This window comes from Ursus maritimus, unplaced genomic scaffold (genome assembly GCF_017311325.1).
Source record: "Ursus maritimus isolate PB19 unplaced genomic scaffold, ASM1731132v1 scaffold_4, whole genome shotgun sequence".
In the NCBI taxonomy this organism is placed as follows: domain Eukaryota; kingdom Metazoa; phylum Chordata; class Mammalia; order Carnivora; family Ursidae; genus Ursus; species Ursus maritimus.
In genome coordinates, this window is record NW_024426552.1 from 51,727,158 (window position 1) to 51,747,116 (window position 19,959).

Here is a 19,959-nt window from a genome sequence, read left to right on the forward strand (position 1 = left end):
CCTCACGTGGACACCACCTATTCAACTAACAAATCTGTACAGCAAGATGATGAGATTATAACCCAAGGTCTTCCCACCTCAGCCATGGGAAGACCTTCTGAATACGATATCCATGGAAAGTGTCATCCACCTTGTTCAAAACACTATCTTAATAAAAAAGACCTTGGATGCTCAGTGTAGGTTAAACTTTAATGCAAATCCTCAGAGTATTCTAATTATAAAAGAGAATGACAGGCATGGAAAGACATGGCTAAGGCTGAAAACAAATCCGAGAGGGTCTAGAAAGAAAAGCAGAAAGTGGTACTAAATCTAACTAAGCACATGCCAAAGCGGCTGTTAAGCTCTCTGGTCCCTGCTTTCCGGTCTTCCCTCCTTCTTGACATCCCCCCTCAAAGATAAATTATCTCTCCCCAAAATGGAAATTGTGCTGAGTCTGTAACGTAATGATGAATGAAAGCCCCACGAAAATTGGTTTTTACATCAGAGAAGGAAAAAGACTCAATGAAAATTTTGTGTCATAAATAAAATTTGTGGAAATGACTTGCAAGTTGTAATTGCAAGTTTTATTATTCTCATCCAGGGGGCATTCAATAAATGCCTGCTGATAAAGAATTCCTAAGTGTTCACTAAACTTTTAATGTCTTTCCTGTCACTATCACTGACAGATGCCATAGGGCATTTTGTCTAAAATTTAATAAAGTCAATGCTCATCATAAAATCAATTAAAATGCAAGCTGCCTGCAGGCCGACTTCTTCCCTAGGTGATGAAGATGGCATGTTCTCCTCAGACCAAGCACGCCTCTGTGTTGATTAAGCAATTCTCATCAGTTTTGTGTAAGTCAGGATACCACCCACCACTGTCATGGAACGCTAACTAGTTCTTCTAAGCAGAGTCCTATGCTAACTTTCATACTTGCTACCCATCACTTCCCCTTCCCCCAAACAACTGGGGTGGTAACGAAAATACTGGTGTTTTAAGGAGGAAAAAAATAATGTTTTTTTTTGTTTGTTTACTGTAGAATTACAACCAATCACTGCCTACAAATGACACCTGGGGGAAACAATAAAATACCTGTGTTCTTGGTTAGAATGTTCACTGCTAATAAACAAACAATGAAAGGATCTTAGGCAACATAAATGTTCTGATGTGAGTGTAAATCATCACTGCTAGATTGCAAACTCCTCAACTAATATTTGCATAGCACTTGACATTTACAAAATACGTTTATATATATTCTCGTATTTGATATCATAGCAAACCTATAAAGCTGTGTTTTACTATTGGCAATTCATACAGAAGGAAATAGAAACTGAAAGAGGGTAGATGACATTCAAGCTTATGGAGCCTGGCAGAGGCAAGGCTGGGCTCAAAAGCAGAACTTCTGACTCCAGATACTCTTTCCCCATCCATCCAAGCTATCTCTGACGATTCCACAAGGCCTGAGAAAATAATTTCAGGTAAAATGATTTCAGGCCCAGTAGGAGTGTGGTACTCTTTTGAATGAAGAGTTTATTACTCTCAGAATTCTGGGTTGAAAATTTTGAGTGGGCCCACCCTACACGAGAATATCNNTGGTAAGGCCTTTGCTTTGGGTTCAATTCCTCTGCATGGAAATCTATAAGAATATAAATTTTATCTAGAACCCATAATACTTAGGGTCTGTATTTAAAATCAAAAGTGTTCTGCTCCTCTGGGCCTGGTTTGAGTGCTGAATTTGTAGCAATGCAGAATCGTAGGCTCCATCCCAGGCCTGTTAAATTAGAATCTGTGTTTTCACAAGGTCCCCAGATGATCCAAATGCACTTAAATTTGACAAGCACAGCTCCGGCCTTAATCCCACTGGAATTTGTATTCTAGTAGATGCAGGGTCCTGCCATTATGAAAGTTTGGGACCGTGGGCCAAATATCTCCTATGAATACTACTGTCATTAGATGTACCCCTAGATTCAGCTTCTCGCATGTTTCCCCTCTTGAAGGAATGAGGAGAACACAGTGGTTGCAATTAAAAGACAAACAGAGAAAAAAAAGAAAAAGAAAAGAAAAGAAAAAAGACACGCAGAGCTAAAGCTAGGTGACTTGACACTTTCCGCAAAAGAATATTGAGGAGAGAGTATTAGAGAATTGGCAGAGTATATATATTAGAAATATCTTTGGGCCACCTGGGTGACACAGTAGGTTAAGTGACCAATTCTCGGTTTCAGCCCAGGGTCGTGAGACCGAGCCCCGCATGCTCTGCTGGGAGTCTGCTTAAGATTCTCTCTCCCTCTTCTTCTGCCCCTCCCGGCCCAAATAAATAAATCTTAAAAAAAAAAAAAAAAAAAGTATCTTTGTTCAGAAACGATTTTTTTAATTAATTAATTTCTTTATTATCAAAGGAGTACCAAATACTATATGTTAGTCCCATCCCAGCCTTACATAGTCCTGAAAATCAGCATGAGCTAATCTGTAAGCATCAATAAAACACACTACAGGAGGCATCTGGAAGCTTCAATATATGCCAATAATTCGCCACCAGAACTTACTTTAAAGATGCTTTATATCTAACTATGATATACTTTTTAGATGATAACATTTTATTCTGAAATGTTAATTTGCCTAAGGAAAAATAAGGGAGTCAGCAGCCTGCATCAGGTTTCAAAAGTAATTCTGGAGATTTGTTTTCAGAATAATAGGATTATGGCTGGGAGTGAGGTAGACATTTCACATTGCCAGGAATCTGCAAACGACCAGGGAGAGCACCAAGTCCAGGTGCGGCATGCCTTTAGGAACTGATGAAATCTGTGTCAACACCCAACTGAACACCGACCAACTGGAAGGTCCAAAAGGAAGGGTGTTGTAGTTAACTGCCCATGTGACAGCCAGACCCCTACTGACACCCTATCTGGCAGATGAGCACATCTTCTTGGCAATCACTGAAATCCATTCTGACTGTAACTGTTCATCATGTAAACATGGCCCAAATGAAACAAAATCCCGCTTTAAATAAGGTTTTTTAAAAAAGCAGATATGAAAGGAAAACAAAGTCCCCAGAAGAAGCCCTGGCTGATAATAGGCAATTAATAAACACTTACTTAAAGATTTTGAATGAAAGAATCAATAAATCAGTGAAGTCATTGATCATCGCTACTCCCATGCCAGATTTCTATCCAGAGTCCTCTTTGGGGCTCAAATGTTAGGGGTATTTTGCTTTGCTGTGACTTCCTTTTAGAGCAAGTGATGAGGTTCACCAAAGTCAATAGCATGAAAAACTGTTATCAGGCAAGCATTCATGCTGGAATGAGTAGCATACACGGAACACAGGATACGTATTTTTCTAATTGCAGGCATTTGTAGTGCACTGAAGTGGAATCCGTAATACAGAGAATTCAAAAGTAAATTTATAATTGTCACAAAACATCCTACAGTGAAGCAAAGCATATGCCTTAAAAGAAAGAAGCAGAGCTTTATCTGTAATTGAAGGAAGGGTTACAAGCCAGGGCACATACATGCATCTTTAGGCAGCAGGGAGAGGAATGTTGATGGCACTACGGTCTTTTTGGGGCCACATCGACACACAACTATCCAAGTCACCAGCTATCATATCACCTCAGAAAATATGAGATCCGTGTCTGTGTATATACGTACAGTTCTAAACATGGTGTAAATCTTTCAAGAGCCAACCCAAAAAGTCAGGATTGGAAAACTCTAAATATCAAGAAATGTTTTCTGAGAAGCTGCTAGGTATAAGGCACTCAGGAATATGAGTGGTAGAAGTAAGATATCTGCATTAGCTATAAGAGCGACCATATTCATGAGTACTTCTTCACGCTCCATTTAAATCACTTTTGAAATTACTTTTTGTTGGAGAAAATGATCTCCTCACTAACCACTTATGCATTTTTACATGAATCCAAGTATATCAGTCACAGGATATTCCTTGTTAAATAAAGAATAATTCGTTCCTTTTCTGAAATGGATGCAATAATTCAAAAGAATAGTAGCCATCATCTCTTGGGGAAAAAATTAATTAGCAAAAGTAAGGTCTCTCAGCCAGAACTTTCAACATGTGATATTAGGAATGTGGTGGCCTTTGGTAAGAGGTTAGAGTAGAAATGGGAAGCAAAGCTTACCTGAATTTGCCAGAAAGAAGAAATGAGAGCACTGAGTATTTCCATATTCCGAAGCAGAACAATTATGAAGGTAATAAATTATGATAAAATGTGTAGCTCTGGTGCAAGCCCATAAAAGCATGAAGAATTACCGAATGAGGGCAAGTTTATGATTCACCCTGGATAGTATTCAGTCTCTGAAAGTGGTAGCTAGGAAATGCATACTTGTTGAGCTGCAGAAGAAAGTAAATACCTATCCCTAAGGTTGCACATTGTATATTTATCTCAAGGAGGGGAAATGATCTTAGGACAAAATTACTCCCCAAGGCAGGGTCTCTCATCACAGCAAACATTTTTATAAAGAAAACTGTTTGCAAATCTGTTAGTAGTACATCCAAGGTAGAGAAAATATAGAAACCAATAGCCCCCTCAATTTTTTTTTAAATGTTCATGTTATAAGTAATTATCATCAAGGCATGGAAAAGAAGAGAGGAGAGAGAAAGAAAGTCAAAAAGGAGGAGGGAAAATGAGTCATCCATGAGTTCTTTACTGCTCCCTGAATTTCTAAATTAAATTCGAAATAAAAGTTTCCAAAATAAAGAAATGTCAACCCAGATGCTTGTTAACAAAAGTGAAATAGTCTCTATTAGATAGTCAGCTTGTTATTTTTTTCTAAGTTTAATTTTACAGCTAAGAAGTGTGACCGCAGAGGACATAAACTTGAAATGAAAATAATGCATTTATTAGACGGATAAAGGTGAAGCACATTACAGCAAAAGAAGATGACATTGCTGAAAGGAGGAACTTTGAAGTGATAAGGAAAAATGAACAGGGGAGGAGAAGAAGAGAATTGGAAGAAATGGAGCAGGAAGAACATTATTTCGTGTAAATTAAAATTAAATGTAAAAGGATGACAGTAGCTCTGATCTCGTCAGGCTGAGGTATTTTGGTGGCAGACAGTAATATGAGAATTATAAGCAATTTGCAAACCACAAGTCTGCAAGCATGCACATTTCTCCTCTCTTGTGATTGTTAATCAAGTTTTGTGGGTTTTTTTTTTTTTTCATGGAGAAAAACAAATTCCAAAATATCAGTTTCATGAACCCCTGCCAAAATCAGGAGCAGTTTGGTCCCTGGCACGGACAGACAGTCCCCCTGCAAGCTGCAGGCAAACTTAGGCAAAGGATGCAATATTTTTGATGGTGCCTCCATCTGATAGCAACATTCTTGGGGCCTGGCTTTCAGGCAGAATGCAGACCGCCTCCTTCTCCAGGCTGTCTCTGATTTAGCAAACTTCCCCTGTCCCCTCTCCAGGCTTGTCAGTATCACAACTCTCCTTCTATAGACCCACATCAACAACGGTCTGGCTCCATCTCCTCTCCTCTACTCACAGCTTACACAGAGTGCTTGCTAGATGACAGGCATGTTGGCATATACTAATGCATTAAAAATATGTCATCCTCAAAACCATCCTATGTGGTTGGCACTATTATATCCTTACTCTACAGATGTGCAAAAGATGATAGTCTATATGGGGAGTTATCATTTTGTGCAAAGTGCAACAGAAAGCTATTAACAGGGTTTTAAGCTGCAGAGTGACACAATCAGATTTATATTTTTAAAAAACTCTGTTTTGTGGAAAATCGATTTGGAGGAACAAGCGTAAATATGGAGACAAAGTAAAGGGCTGTCATAATAGAACCATCCAGAAGTGGTGGCGGTTATATGGTCGTGCCAGAAATGATAAGCAATGGTCACTCCTTCAGGGTGTATTTTAGAAGCTGAGCTGACAAGATATGGTATTGACATGAATGCAGGAAATGAATAAAAGGCAGGACTTTAGGATGACTCCCATGGTGGGTAGTGTTTCATTTTTTGAAATAGGAAAGATTGGAAGAATGGGAGAGCTGAAACCGAGAGTTCAGTTTTTAATGTGTTATATATACTTGGTCTTAAGCCTCCACCTTAGTGTATAATCAGGATATGACTTGATTAGCTCCAAAGTGGAAGACAATAAGAGAAATATTTAAGAATCTGGGAGAAAAGGAGATATTCTCTTCTGAGGCAGGGGCTCCCAAGAGGGAATCAGTTCTAGAATTCCCAGCACTGTTCAGTGCCCCTGGTGTAGCTGTAATACAACAAATTTTGTTTCTGTATCAGAGAGCCTAAGGCAGCCAAACCATGACGTCTTTTTTCCAGCCAGGAATGGCATGGAACAGAAGCCCAATGTCTCTGGCCCCTAGAATGGTGCAGAACAGCTCAACAGGGAGTCCTGAAGTATCTTACAGTCATGACAAGCCCTCTCCCCCACACTCCACCACAGCCAGCCTCCCAATGGTAACACAGATATCTCCAATGATGGGAGCACAGAGCAACAGCCGAAGGCCGAAGACCCGACAGGATGAGTGACATCCCACTTTGTGGATGTCTGTATGGGAGAAAGGACAGCTTGGACCACATGCCTCCCTCTGATGCCAGAACACTTACGCCACTTTGAGGAAAAGGCAGGGAAGGAAGAAAATTCTGAGTTAACTCAGTTTACATCAAAAACAATAGGAGAATGCATAAAGGTAACTGAGTTTACCTGAAAACTATTACAGTTATGTGTTTTACCTTTAAGCAGAATGTGGACTGATAACTTTGAAAAGTAGTTCTACTTCTTCAAACACCTAAGTAAACGTACTTGGAAATGTTCACCAACAACAAGAGTAATGACTCATTGGCATTTATCCCTCAGTTCCCGTCAGAATCTTCTGGGAGATTTTGTGAGGTGTTCTCACATGGAGATACCAACATTCAATCCCTAACATCCTCCTTTTTCTCCTTTTTTGCCACTAACTCTTTTAGGTAGAATTTAAGTGGTAGCTTAAATATCAGTTCCTCATGTGTTCATTTATCAAAAAAAAAATATTATGGAAGTCCTATTATTTGCCAAGGGTTGGTTCTAAGTTGCTGGTAAAAGATCAGAAAAGAAGACAAATGAGATCAATGAGCTGTCACTCTAAAGGTGGGGAGGGGTGATGGTGGTGGGGAATGTGAATAGATGATACAAAAGTAAATAATCATGTCCTGTGGTTAGAATAATACCGGTTAACTGATAGAGAATAAATGGGGAAGTACCATAGCTCTTTCTGTAGTCTTAGCAGAAACTAACTTCAAAATTGGAATTGCCATTACACCACAGCTAATTACTTACATCATTCCACTCTTTGCAACCTTAGGTAGTTTGATTCACATGAGACTGTATTATCATTAACAGTTATTTAATTGTATCTCTATGTAAACTTGCCACTGTCATAAAACAAAGGTAACAGTGCTGTATATGGGGCAGTATAATGGGTTAGAAAGGGTACAGGCTTCAATGTACTGAAATCTACTGCATTCCTATGTACTAATAATGAAGCAGGAGAAAGTGAAATTAAGAAAACAATCCCATTTACAATTGTACCAAAAACAATAAAATACCTAGCAATACCAAAAACAATAAAATACCTAGGAATAAACTCAACCAAGGAGGTAAAAGACCTGTATTTTGAGAACTATTAAAAAATGACAAAAGAAATTCAAGATAACACAAAGAAATGGAAAGACATTCCATACTCATGGATTGGAAGAATATTGTTAAAATGTCTATACTACCCAAAGCAATCTACACATTTAGTGCAATCCTTATCAAAATACTAATAGCATTTTTTCATAGAACGAGAACAAACAATCCTAAAATCTGTATGGAACCACAAAAGACCCCAAATAGACAAAGCAATCTTGAAAAAGAAGAACAAAACTGGAGGTATCACAATCCCAGATTTCAAGATATACTAAAAGCTGTAGTAATCAGAACAATATAGTACTGGCATAAAAACAGGCATAGGCCAATGAAACAGAATAGAAAACCCAGAAATAAACCCACATCTACATGGTCAATTAATCGTCAACAAGGGAGGAAAGAATATGCGATGGGAAAAGACAGTTTCTTCAAAAAATGATGTTGGGAAATCTGGACAGCAACATGCAAAAGAATGAAACTGGACCACTTTCTTTCACCGTATACAAAAATAAACTCAAAACGGATTAAAGGCCTAAATGTGAGACCTGAAACCATAAAAATCCTGCAAGAGAGCACAGGCAGTAATTCTCTGACATTGGCCGTAGCAGCTTTTTTTCTAAACACGGCTCCCAATACAACGCAAGCAAAAGTAAAAATAAAGTACTGGAACTACATCAAAATAAAAAGTGTCTGCCCAGCAAAGGAAACAAGCAACAAAACTAAAAAGCAACCTATTGAATGGGAGAGAAATTTGCAAATGACATATCCAATAAAGGATTAGCATCTAAAATATATAGAGAACTTATTATACAACCCAACACCCAAAAAGTATATAATCCAATTAAAAATGGACAGAAGACATCAACAGACACTTCTCCAAAGAAGACATACAATGGCCAACAGACACGTGAGAAGATGCTCAACATCACTAATCATCAGGGAAATGCAAATTAAAACTACAATGAGAGGGCGCCTGGGTGGCTCGGTCGGTTAAGCGTCTGCCTTCATCTCAGGTCATGATCCTGGGGTCCTGGGATCAAGTCCCACATCAGGCTCCCTGCTCAGTGGGGAGTCTGCTTCTCCCTCTACACTTCCCCCCGCTTGTGATCTCTCTCTCTCTCTCCCTAATAAATAAATAAACTCTTAAAAAAAAAAAACTACAATGGGATATCCCCTCACACCTGTCAGAATGGCTAAAAGCAAAAACACAAGAAACAAGTGTTGGCAAGGATGTGGAGAAACAGGGGCCCTCATGCACTGCTGGTGAATGCAAACTAGTGCAGCCACTATGGGAAACAGAACAGAGGTTCCTCAAAAAATTAAAAGTAGACTAACCTATGATCCAATAATCACACTACTGGGTATTTATCCAAATAACACAAAAACACTAATTCAAAGGGATACTTGCACCCCTATGCTTACTGCAACATTATTTACAATAGCCAATAATGGAAGCAACCCAAGTATCCATCAACAGATGAATGATAAAGAAGATGTGGTTTATACACACACACACACACACACAGAGAGAGAGAGAGAGAGAGAGAGAGAGAGAGAAATATTATTCAGCCATAAAAAAGAATGAAATCTTGCCATTTACAACAACATGGATGGGGCTAGATAGTATAATGCTAAGTGAAATAAGTCTGTCAGAGAAAGCCAAACACCCGATGATTTCATTCATATGTGCAATTTAAAAAACAAAATAAATGAGCAGAGAAAAAAGAGAGAGAGAAACCAAGAAACAGACTCCTAACTATAGAGAACAAACCTTCTGGTTACCAGAAGGGAGGTGGGTGGAGGGTAAAATAGGTGAAGGGGATTAAAGAGTACACTTATGATGACAGGCACTGAGGAATGTATAGCATTGTTGAATCACTATATTGTACACCTGAAACTAATATAACACTGTATGCTAACTAAACTGGAATTAAAATTTAAAAATATTAATAATAATAAAAAAGAAAGGGTGCAGGCTTCAAAGTCCAGGAGATGATCTGTATCTCGCTAGCTGTGTACCTTTGGGTAAGTCACCTGACCTCATAAAACCTCATCTTACCCATCTGCACTGTGAGAATAGGAACACTGAACTCAAAGTTTTGTTACAGTTATCAAAATAATAATAAAATTAAATAATATATGTTTACTTGGTTTGATTAAAAAGTCTCAACTCATTGAACTATAAATCTGAAATTGTTTGACCATTTTCCAAAGGAATACCTATTCAGATGTCTCTTTTCAACCTCTGTTCCACCTAGGTACAAGCTCCTTAAAGATCTCTCAGCCCATGCTTATACCATTTCTTCAGTGTTAGTTAAGATTATCTATATCTTACATTTCTCCCTCTTCTACAAAGCAGGGTACACTATTAACTGAAAGTGTTTGAGACGGGGAGGAAGGAGTATGGGCTCCAGAGATAGCACCCTCTACCTAAGCTTCAGTGGCAGTGAGAGGAGGCGGTGAGACATCTGATCACCTGAGTGACCACCATACCCAGTGAAAAATCCACCATTCTCTTTCTTTTAATTGTCGAGACTTCTCTGTTGAACACTGACCGCTTGTCAATTCCACCTTCAAAAGAGATATCCAAGTGTGGTCTCTTGCCTCTCCCTGCATAATCTCTTGGCTGGGAGACCAGGCTAAAGCTAAGTCTATTCCTTCCTGCCTCAATACCAGCCACAGTTAGTGGTGTTTTCCCTACAAACAGGAAAATCACATTTCCTTACTAAACATGGGGAACAGAGTTGAGCTTGTCACTCTACTCACAACTCTGTCATCTCTCTCCTTCCTGCCCTTCCAACCAAGTCCAGAACCATCAGGTGGTATGCCAGCTCGATGGCTCAGCAGCATTCAGGAAGGAGAAGGTTATCAGTTGTAGACCTCATAGAAAGGGAAGCATTCAGGCATTCACTACCAATACCCACCCAACACACCAACACAAGGCCTCCCACGGCATCCATTACACTTAAGAGTAATGTCAATATCCTTATCACAAGGGTCTTCCAATCACTGCAAACTCTCATCTACACCACCACTCCAGCCATATTCCTGTGCCGCTCCCACCACTTGCTATCTGTATTCCTGCCTCACTATCTTCTTTATTTTTTTAATATTTTATTTATTTTTTTATTTGAAAGAGAGAGCACACACATTGGGGGAGGAGGGAGGCACAGGGAGGGGGAAAAGGAAACTCCCCACTGAGCAAGGAGCCTGATCCAGGCTCAATCCCAGGACCCCGGGATCATGACCTGAGCCAAAGGCAGACACTTAACCAACTCAGCCATCCAGGCACCCTATCACTATCTTCTTTATGATCATCAAATATGCCATGCTACTCCTCACCTCAAGTGTAAAGACGGATGAAGAGCACTCCAGGTAAAGTTCTGAGGAACACCAATATTTTATGGTGGGTTTAAAGAAGGAAAAGATGGCAAAGGAAACAGAAGAGATATCCAGTGAGGAAGGAAGAAAACCAGAACACATGGTATGGCAGAAGAGAAGTAAGGAGAGTGTTTCTACGTAAAGTAAGTGGTCAATTATATCAAATGCTGCTAAGATGAAGCCCAAAAATTGGTCTTTGAATTTGACCAGCTGGAGGAGACCAGTGACCTTGAAATAAATGTTTTAGTAGAGTAGTGAGGACAAAAGCCACATTGAAGTACTATAAAGGTGAATGGGAGATAAAGAACCAGATGATCTTTAAGATAATTATACTTAATAGTAGGAACAGTATTTATTAGCACTTAAATTATTTTAATTTAAAGTGGACTTACTCTTTGCCAGGTACTGTGCTGAGCACTTTACAAGCTTTTTTTTTTTTTTTTTTCATGAATCTTCACAGGAACACTATTAGGCAAAAGTCATTTAATCTAGGGGACCAAATAAATTGACCAAAGACATAGCTAGGAAGCTGTGGTTGACTGACTAATAACCCCTAAAGGTATCCAGTCCTAATCTCTGGAAACTATAATGTTACCTTATATGGCAAAAGGGATTTTGCCAATGTAAGGATCTTGAGATGAGGATTATCAGTCTGAGTTATCCAGATGGGCCCTTGGTGTGATCAGAATTGTCCCAAGAGAGAGACAGAGGGATATCCGACACAGAAGAGGGAAGACAATGTCATAATCTCAGCAGAGAGATCTGAAGATTAAGTTTTACTGCTGGCTTTGAAGGAAGAAGCCCCCAGGCCAAAGAATACACAATGTAGCTCTAAAGCCAGGAAAAGGCAAGGAAACCGATTTTCCTAGCAGCCCTTAATTTCAGCCCAGGAAACTGGTTTCAGATTTCTGATCTCCAGAACTGAAAGAATAAATTCCTGTTGTTTGAAGCCACCAAGTTTGTGGTAATTTGTTATGGAAGCCCCAGGGAACTAATTGATCGTGATTGTGTCTCTAACACAATTCCACAATAAATTGAAAGATCATACACACAGAAAACAAGGAGAAGTCAGAAGAGGAAGAAAGAAAGAAAAAAGAGAAGTGAAGGAAGTGGAGAGGAGGGGAAAGGAAGGGGAAAATGGGGAAAGTTGAGAGAAGAGGAGAGGAGAGAATAAGACCCCACAAATTCTTGAAGTGACATCAGAACTGCCTGTGGCAACTTCACCTCAGACACAACTGTCCCAACCTGAGTAAGAATGAGTTGGCACTTGGCCCACAGTCAAGAGTTAGCGCTAGGGCATAAAAGCACAACAGAGTAATCTATAAATCCTGCGGCATCACAACTAAAGAGAAAACAGATTGGTATAGTCCTAGTTTACCTGTGGACTGGCTTAGCAATCGTTGGGAACAGCCAACCATTAAAGATGCAGTATTAAATGCTGCAGGTACCTGGGGATGGGGACACATGGGTGGCTCAGTCAATTAAATGTCTGACTCTTGATCTCAGCTCAGGTCTTGATCTCGGGGTCATGAGTTCAAGACCTGTACAAAATAAAATAAAATAAATGCTGTGAGATGAAGTTCAAAAAAACCAACTTGATTCATTTTTGGATCAGCAACTTAAGTTTGGCCTTAATTTGTTTTTTAAGATATATTCTGGAGGCGCCTGGGTGGCTAAGTCAGGTAAGTGTCACTTGGGTTTGGCTCAGGTCATGATCTCATGGGTCATGAGATCCAGCCCCGCATCAGGCTCCCAGCTCAGCGGGGAGTCTGCTTAAAGATTTTCTCCCTCTGACCCTCCCCATACTCACTCTCTCTCTCATTCTCCCTCTCAAATCTTTTTAAAAATGTTCTTTTCTTTTTTTAATGTTATTATCTTGTTATTACTTATTACCGCCTATCATTTGCTATGATGAAATTATGCTGAGACAGCTTCACTTAACATGCTATAATAACTCATCTATTTTCAAAAAGGAATTTTATAAATGTATTATTATTTAGATACATTATTTAGTTTCATGATGAAATAATGTTCTTCTATATATTAATCAATGACCACATCTTTTTTTAAAGATTTTATTTATTTATTTAAGAGAAAGAAAGAGAGAGAGGAAGGAGCAGAGGGAGAGAGACAAGTAGACCCCTCGCTGAGCACGAAGGCCGATATGGGGCTCAATCCGAGGTCTGAGATCATGACCCCAGAAGAAACCAAGAGTCAGACACTCAACCAACTGAGTCATGCAGGCACTCCAATGACCACATCTTAAAACATATACCTGTATCCAATTTTTAATAAAACTGAAGGAAGTTTAGCAGGAAAACAAATGATTTGTGTGCCTAACACCACCACTCAACCTGAACCTCATGGCAACTTCCGTCCCTTGCGTTCAAGGGCATTTGATAGTAGGCATGAAGACTGAGTCCTTAACCCCGACTCACCATGCCCTCACGGGATTCTCTCCCTAGTTGGGGCTAATGTCACATCATTTTTTCCAAAGGAAATGAGAAACAGCATTTTGAAGTTCTCTAAGGTTCTGAAGAGATTAGAAGAGAAACATTTGGAATCCATATATAGATTCTCAATATCCACAGCATGGTGATTTTCCAAATTTGCTAACAAACAGTCCTCATATTATAGAGCTGAAAACCACATTTTAAGGGAGAATTAAGAATTACTAAGACTAGAGGGAAAGGTGCATTGGTGGGAAGAAACGCAGAAAGAAATTTAATTCAGTCTCTCCCTTTCAAAAACAAAAAAAAAGGAAATAGCATCCAAATAACACAACATACGGAGCGTCTGCTTTCGGATAAAAATGCCAGGTAAAGAGGTCTTAAATTGAAATCCGCCTAAGACAGACTTAGGTTCCCCTCCTGAAGATTTCCCCCCTGCTCCTGGTTTCTGTCACACAAAGGACCAAGTAACAGCGACATCTAGTGTTTAAAGTGATATAGGACAGTGAACCGAAGCTCAGTGAGAGCTGAAAGCAAAGCCCTGGAACGAAGCCCCTACATTTAAAGTTTCCTGATTTATGTGGCAAAAAAAATTGTATTCTAATGGAATCAGTGAGTCTTGTCTCCGAGAAAATGATAGTGTTCTGGGTCAACATTTGGAAAAGTCACTTAGTATTCAAAGCCGGACAATGGGAAAGCCTGTAGTCACATCTCACCGCCTCAGTCTTGGAATGGGAAATGTGGCAATGTTGCTGGGATTTAAAAAAAAAAAAAAGGCATTATCAAATGGCTACAAGAGGTTATGCTTCTCTGACGGGAGAAAGGCAGCTGAATACGCTTCTGAATGCCACCTTAAAAACCCATCCAAAGATATTAAATTTCGCTTTTTTTTTTTTTTTTTTTTAATTTCTCTCCAGACTACTTTCTGCTATCAACAGAAGAGGACATCTTGGGCCACTCTCTGGCAGCTGAAACTCTGGCACTCAGCCCTGGGAGTTGGATCTAGAGCTACACTGCTCTGCCCCTCTTTGCCTCAGGTGCCAGCCTCAGCATCCTTCTGTCTGGTTGCCAGGTCACTAATCTCTCTTGGCATCTGCCTTTTTCACCCCTTCCCTCCTCCTCCCCCTCCATCAAGAAATCTAATTCCAAGCTGGCAGGCAGAAGGTCAGAAATCTTTGAAAGCCACAGCTTCCACCGCCCACACTCAGGTCTCGCCTCTGCACATACTACCAAATGCCACCTTACGTTTCTCCCTCTTCCATAACATCCTGTAGCTCTATAATGCCCAGGTTGTCACCTGAATCTTGCCCTCACATCTGCTTCCTTCCCCTTCCTCGGCAGCAGGGCTGTCTTTTATTAGTAACATCCTGCCATGTCTGTCCCCAAGGCTCAGCACATCTTGTCATCCGTCCGGGGATCAGCAGCCTCTTCAGAGTTAGCGACTCTGGGACTTGCCTCGGTCAGAGGTGTCTAGAGGCCTACAGCAGGCCCAGAGCATCTGGGGAAAGGAGAGCTGACAGACCCCTGAAACCCACACAATCATATCTTTGAAAAGTGGGCCACATTAAGCAAACGACTGCAGGCTAGTGTGACAGAAAAGACAAAGGACAAAGTCACACCCGACCTGAACAGGTGACAGTTTTATTTCTTTACACATTCTGAAATGACATATTCAGGGCTACCTTAGAAGAGTCTTTTAGGGAAAAAAAATCTTTTAAATATCTTGCATGATTTTTGCCCACCCTGAAAGAATACTTTAGAACACATGTACTAAGGATCTTGTATCTTTCTTAGTTTTAAAAAGGAGATCATGTCAATGTTTAATCTTGGAAACTATAAATTGTATATAAATTATATTCTTAAAACATAGGATTTTCATCTTACAACTTTTTAACCTCATGTAACCACTGCGCTATCTCTATCAATTCTCTCCCCAAACAGCAAAATCCAAGCTACCCACCCCCCAAAAAAAGGAACAAAAGGAAACACAACATTAGGAAAAAAACTAAATAAGAGAAAAGGTAATTATTACAATATAAACATCCATCGAGCAGAAGCTGAAAAAATTACCCCAAAATCTGTGAAACATGGAAAATGTTTATTAGTAGCAGCTCAGAAAAGATGTATAGATTACAAACTACTAAGAAAAAGTGAAGTTACAAAAAAGTCTTTGAAGTGTACTTTAGAGATATTACTACTTCTGTGTGGCTGTTATACATGTAACATAGTGTTAGGACACCTGACAAAATTACTTAAACTAGGGTATTATATGGGGATCATTTAGTTCCACCCCATTTTTTTAATGTATGCTGAAACAGAAGCCCAAAGATGTGGACTGTTTTTCCTACTACTAAAGCAGGGAACAGAACCTAACTTTTTGATTCCCAATCCAGAGTTATACGTAGCATTTTTAAATATTAAAAGGATGTGATTGTAAAATAGATAATGATAAGGGCTGAATTCTGTTCCCCCAAAAATTCATATGTTGAAGCCCTAAGTCCCAGTATAGTAATATTTGGAGACGGGGGCCTTTGGAGGTAATTAGGTTTAGATGAGGTCATGAGGGTGCCGCCTCCATGATGGAATTAGTGTCCTTATAAGAAAAGGAAGAGAAACAGACTTAACTACAGAGAACAAACTAAGGGCTGCTGGAGGGGAGGTGGGTAGGGGTTGGACTAATGGGGGTTAAGGAGGACACTTGTGATGAGCACTGGGTTTTGTATGTAAATGTTGAATCACTGAAATCTGAAACTACACCTGAAACTAATATTACATTGTATGTTGACTAACTGGAATTTAAGTAAAAACTTGAAAAAAGACCCCTGCCCCAAAAAAAAAGAAGAGGAAGAGAGAGACCAGGCTCTTACTCTCTTGCTCTCTCTTGTTTTCTCTCTCTCTCCGTCTCTGTATATACAACAGAATATTACTCGGCCATCAAGAAGAATGGAATCTTACCATTTGCAGCAACGCGGACGGTACTAGAGGGTATTATGCTAAGCAAAATAAGTCAGTCAGAGAAAGACAAATATTATATGATTTCACTTATATGCAGAATTTAAGAAACAAAACAGATGAACAGAGGGAAAGGGAGGGAAAAATAAAATTAGATTAAATCAGAGAGGAGACAAACCATAAGAGACTCTTAATCATAGGAAACAAACTGAGGGTTGCTAGAGGGAGGGGGTTGAGGGAGGGGGTAACCAGGTGATGGGCATTAAGGAGGGCACATGATGTAATGAGCACTAGGTATGATATGCTACTGAGGACTCACTAAACTCTACCCTGAAACTAATAATACACTATATGTTAATTACCTGAATTTAAATAAAATAAATTAATTAAATTAAATAAAAAGGGATAACATTCTTGCCCCGGAGTGTGTAAAAGAAAAACAAAAGAACACAGAAAGAGACAGAGATGAAGAATCAAGGTCTGTAAAGAGTGACGATGATTACAAGATTCAGACGTCACATGTTGATGGCCCAGAGATACTGTTTGGAACTCCCTTTGCTCTCACCATATTTTATTTGTGTTGCTAGGACACTCAGTAGAAGATGACTGGAAGCCAGTATGTCATCCAGGGACTAATGCTAAAGAGAAAGGTGAACAGAATGAACAGTCTGCTGCAAGCTAAAAGAACCATAGAAGGTTTCTCCATCTTCTACAGAGTCATGACGGATTGATGGTGAATGTCTGCCTATGGCTACAGCTCTCAAAAGCCTTTCGTTATTCTTTTAAAAGCGGTGCATCAAAAGAATTCCCTGACCCAAAAACAAAGTGTTCGCTGAAACCAGCTGCAAGTAGCTGTAGAAAAAGACACCTTGTCTCGACAGCCAGACAAGGCCACACGGCCCCCTCCCAGTGCCATTGGCCCACAGGGAAGTCAAAGGTCAAAGGCAGAAGGAGGAGCCAAGGTGGTAAGGCCCACAGGAAAACAAAAGCTAGGAGTCAGAGTGCAAAATCCACAGTCCCTAAGGGCAAGAATGGCGCTGCTTCTCCAGCCAAAAAGAAGGAAAACCACGTCCCTAAAGAGTTCGTTGCCTATGCAGCCAAGAAGGGGCCCGAAGCCAAGGCTGCTGCTCCTCCCCGGGGTGGCAGGTCTAAGACGGTGCCTGAACCCCTGCCCCGGAAGACAGAAGCCCCCAAGGGCCTGAGGAGGCCGGGCATGCCCACCAAGGCCTCATCGTCCAAACTGGCCAGTAGGAAGGCGGAGGCTGGAAGCTAGAGCTGGGGTGGAGACACAGAGATCCTGCCCAAGTTTTTATTCTCCAACAAACCATCACTCTACTTATTTCTTTGTAACCTATTTATCAATAAAGGCAGTAGAAAAAGACACCATAATCCAATGTACCTGAGTTGAAATCCACCATTTCCTGGTTATGTGACCTTAAGTCAGGCGCTTAACCTCACAAAGCCTCAGTTTCAACCTCTGATGTGGAAATAATACACATCCACAGTCTCTTACATGAAATTCCTGGGACTAGATTTTAATTACATAAAGTAATATAGTACATATATTGAATTTTATATAACACCCATCACGTCTGGGCCAACACTTAGTAAGCAAACACACTGATATTCCCTCACAAAAGTGCATCAATTCCAGGGCACCCACGTATAAGCAAAAACAAATCTTTGCTGAGATAAACTCCCCTTCCTCAGATAACTGATGTCCAGATGCCAAGTGATCTGAGAAGCAGAACTGTAAAGGTGCAGAGATTCCCTGTTTCTTTCTTCCACTCAATATTCCTTTCTTCAGACCCAGGATCTCTAAGCCCATACGAGGCAGCTTTTCTGTAGCTTGGCAGGAGCAGGGGGGGTGGGGGGGGATGCACATCGATAGCATTTTCCTTTTCTTAACACTGCACCTGCCCTCTTTTACCTCACTCCTTGCCCTGCGGGTCCTCAAGGAAGAGGAAAGAGTTTTGGACACTGCTTTACAGTTTTTAAAGCATGCTGCTTGCATGGACTTCTTTCATGATCACACCAGCTACTGAGTGGCAAGTCTTAACCTACTGTATGTGGTATCAGAATTTAGGTTCCTCACCTTCGGTGTCCCCTTCAGGTGGATGACATCATCCTGGGAACTTCTCTGCCTCATGGCAGATATTTCCTGGGATCCAGGGAGACCTGTCTCTTCTTAGTTCAAAGCTCATGTCCACTTTTCCCAGCAACCCACTAGTTTCCTGCTTCTAATCTGAAAAATGCCTCCACTCCTACCCAGTGACTCATTCAAAAACATCCCGCACTCATCCCTGCTTCAATCCCCCTAGGGATCCACCTTTCTCGAATTCTATTACTACAGGTTTTACAATAGAAAATTGCTTTACAGTTTCAGCAGCAACAGCGGCCACTCAGCTACCACAGTGAACAAAGACTGTTCTCGCCTGGTTCCTGTGCAGCTTAACAAAAGTCATGGATATGGACAGATATTAAATATGTCATTTACTTCCCCGAAACTACTGCATGGAGATGTAGTTTAGTTTGATTCTAAATTCTAATTTTCAAAAGCCCTACTGACACCTAGTAAGACAAGGGTTTTGGGAAAGAGGACAATTTTCATGGAAAGGCAGCCACCCACACAAACATCTTAGGACTTAGACATTGTATTTCTCAAACATCTTCTTTAAAAGACTACAGTAAGTCAGGACATGTGTAATAATTTCAAATATTCCAGTAACTAACGATAGGACTGTTATAGCTGCTATGAGTTTTGTTTCCATTCAGAACTCAAGAATTTTGTTTCTGTGTATTTGCACATGTGCAGTAAACCTTGAAAGCATTACAACATAATCTGCTCCAATGTTGTTAGAAGGAGTATCTGGTATTGGTGCTATTTGGTATCAGATCATTCTGCGCAGAATGATCTGATACCAAACAGCACCTGTGGGGCCACTGTCCTTGTACGTGTGGTACGTGTAGATTTTTTCTCTCACATTTTATAACATGATACTTAAGGCTATTGGGCCTCAAAACACCAGGTGGTGAACACTTGGAGAATTCAAGATGCTGTTACCATGGGGACAAGATGCTGGTCCTTCTCGATGCAATCAACACACTTCCTCTTTCAGAAAACTACTTCCACTGGAAAATAAATGAGCTTAAAAACTGAAGCTTTTAGTTTTAAAAGAATGACTATTTTCTGAAAGATCTGTATTTAATAGTGATAGAGATGGGCAAGCCGGGGAGAACTATTTAGAAAGGCCTCGTTTTCAAAGACATACTTCTGACTTTTGCTTTCTCCACTGGCTAGTATTAGGTGGAGAAACAATTCTGATACCTCAGGCTGCACTTCTCGAGTGTCTGTCCTATGTGGTAGATTACTACGTGGCCATAAATCATTTTTCTTCCTTTTTCTGTGTCTGTTTGTACTTGACTTTACAACTCTTGCCACGATGAGTTAGAATCCACTTTCTCACTCCTTGAATATGGGCTGACATTGTGCCTTGTCGGGCCAATAGAATGTGGCAGAACTGAGAACTTACCGGTTCC

The 19,959-nt window shown here is 40.2% G+C and overlaps 1 pseudogene; it reads left to right on the forward strand.

Moving 5' to 3' along the window:
* The first annotated feature begins 14,839 nt into the window (after window positions 1-14,839).
* LOC103677376 lies at window positions 14,840-17,722 on the forward strand (annotated as a pseudogene).
* The last annotated feature ends 2,237 nt before the right edge of the window (window positions 17,723-19,959 follow it).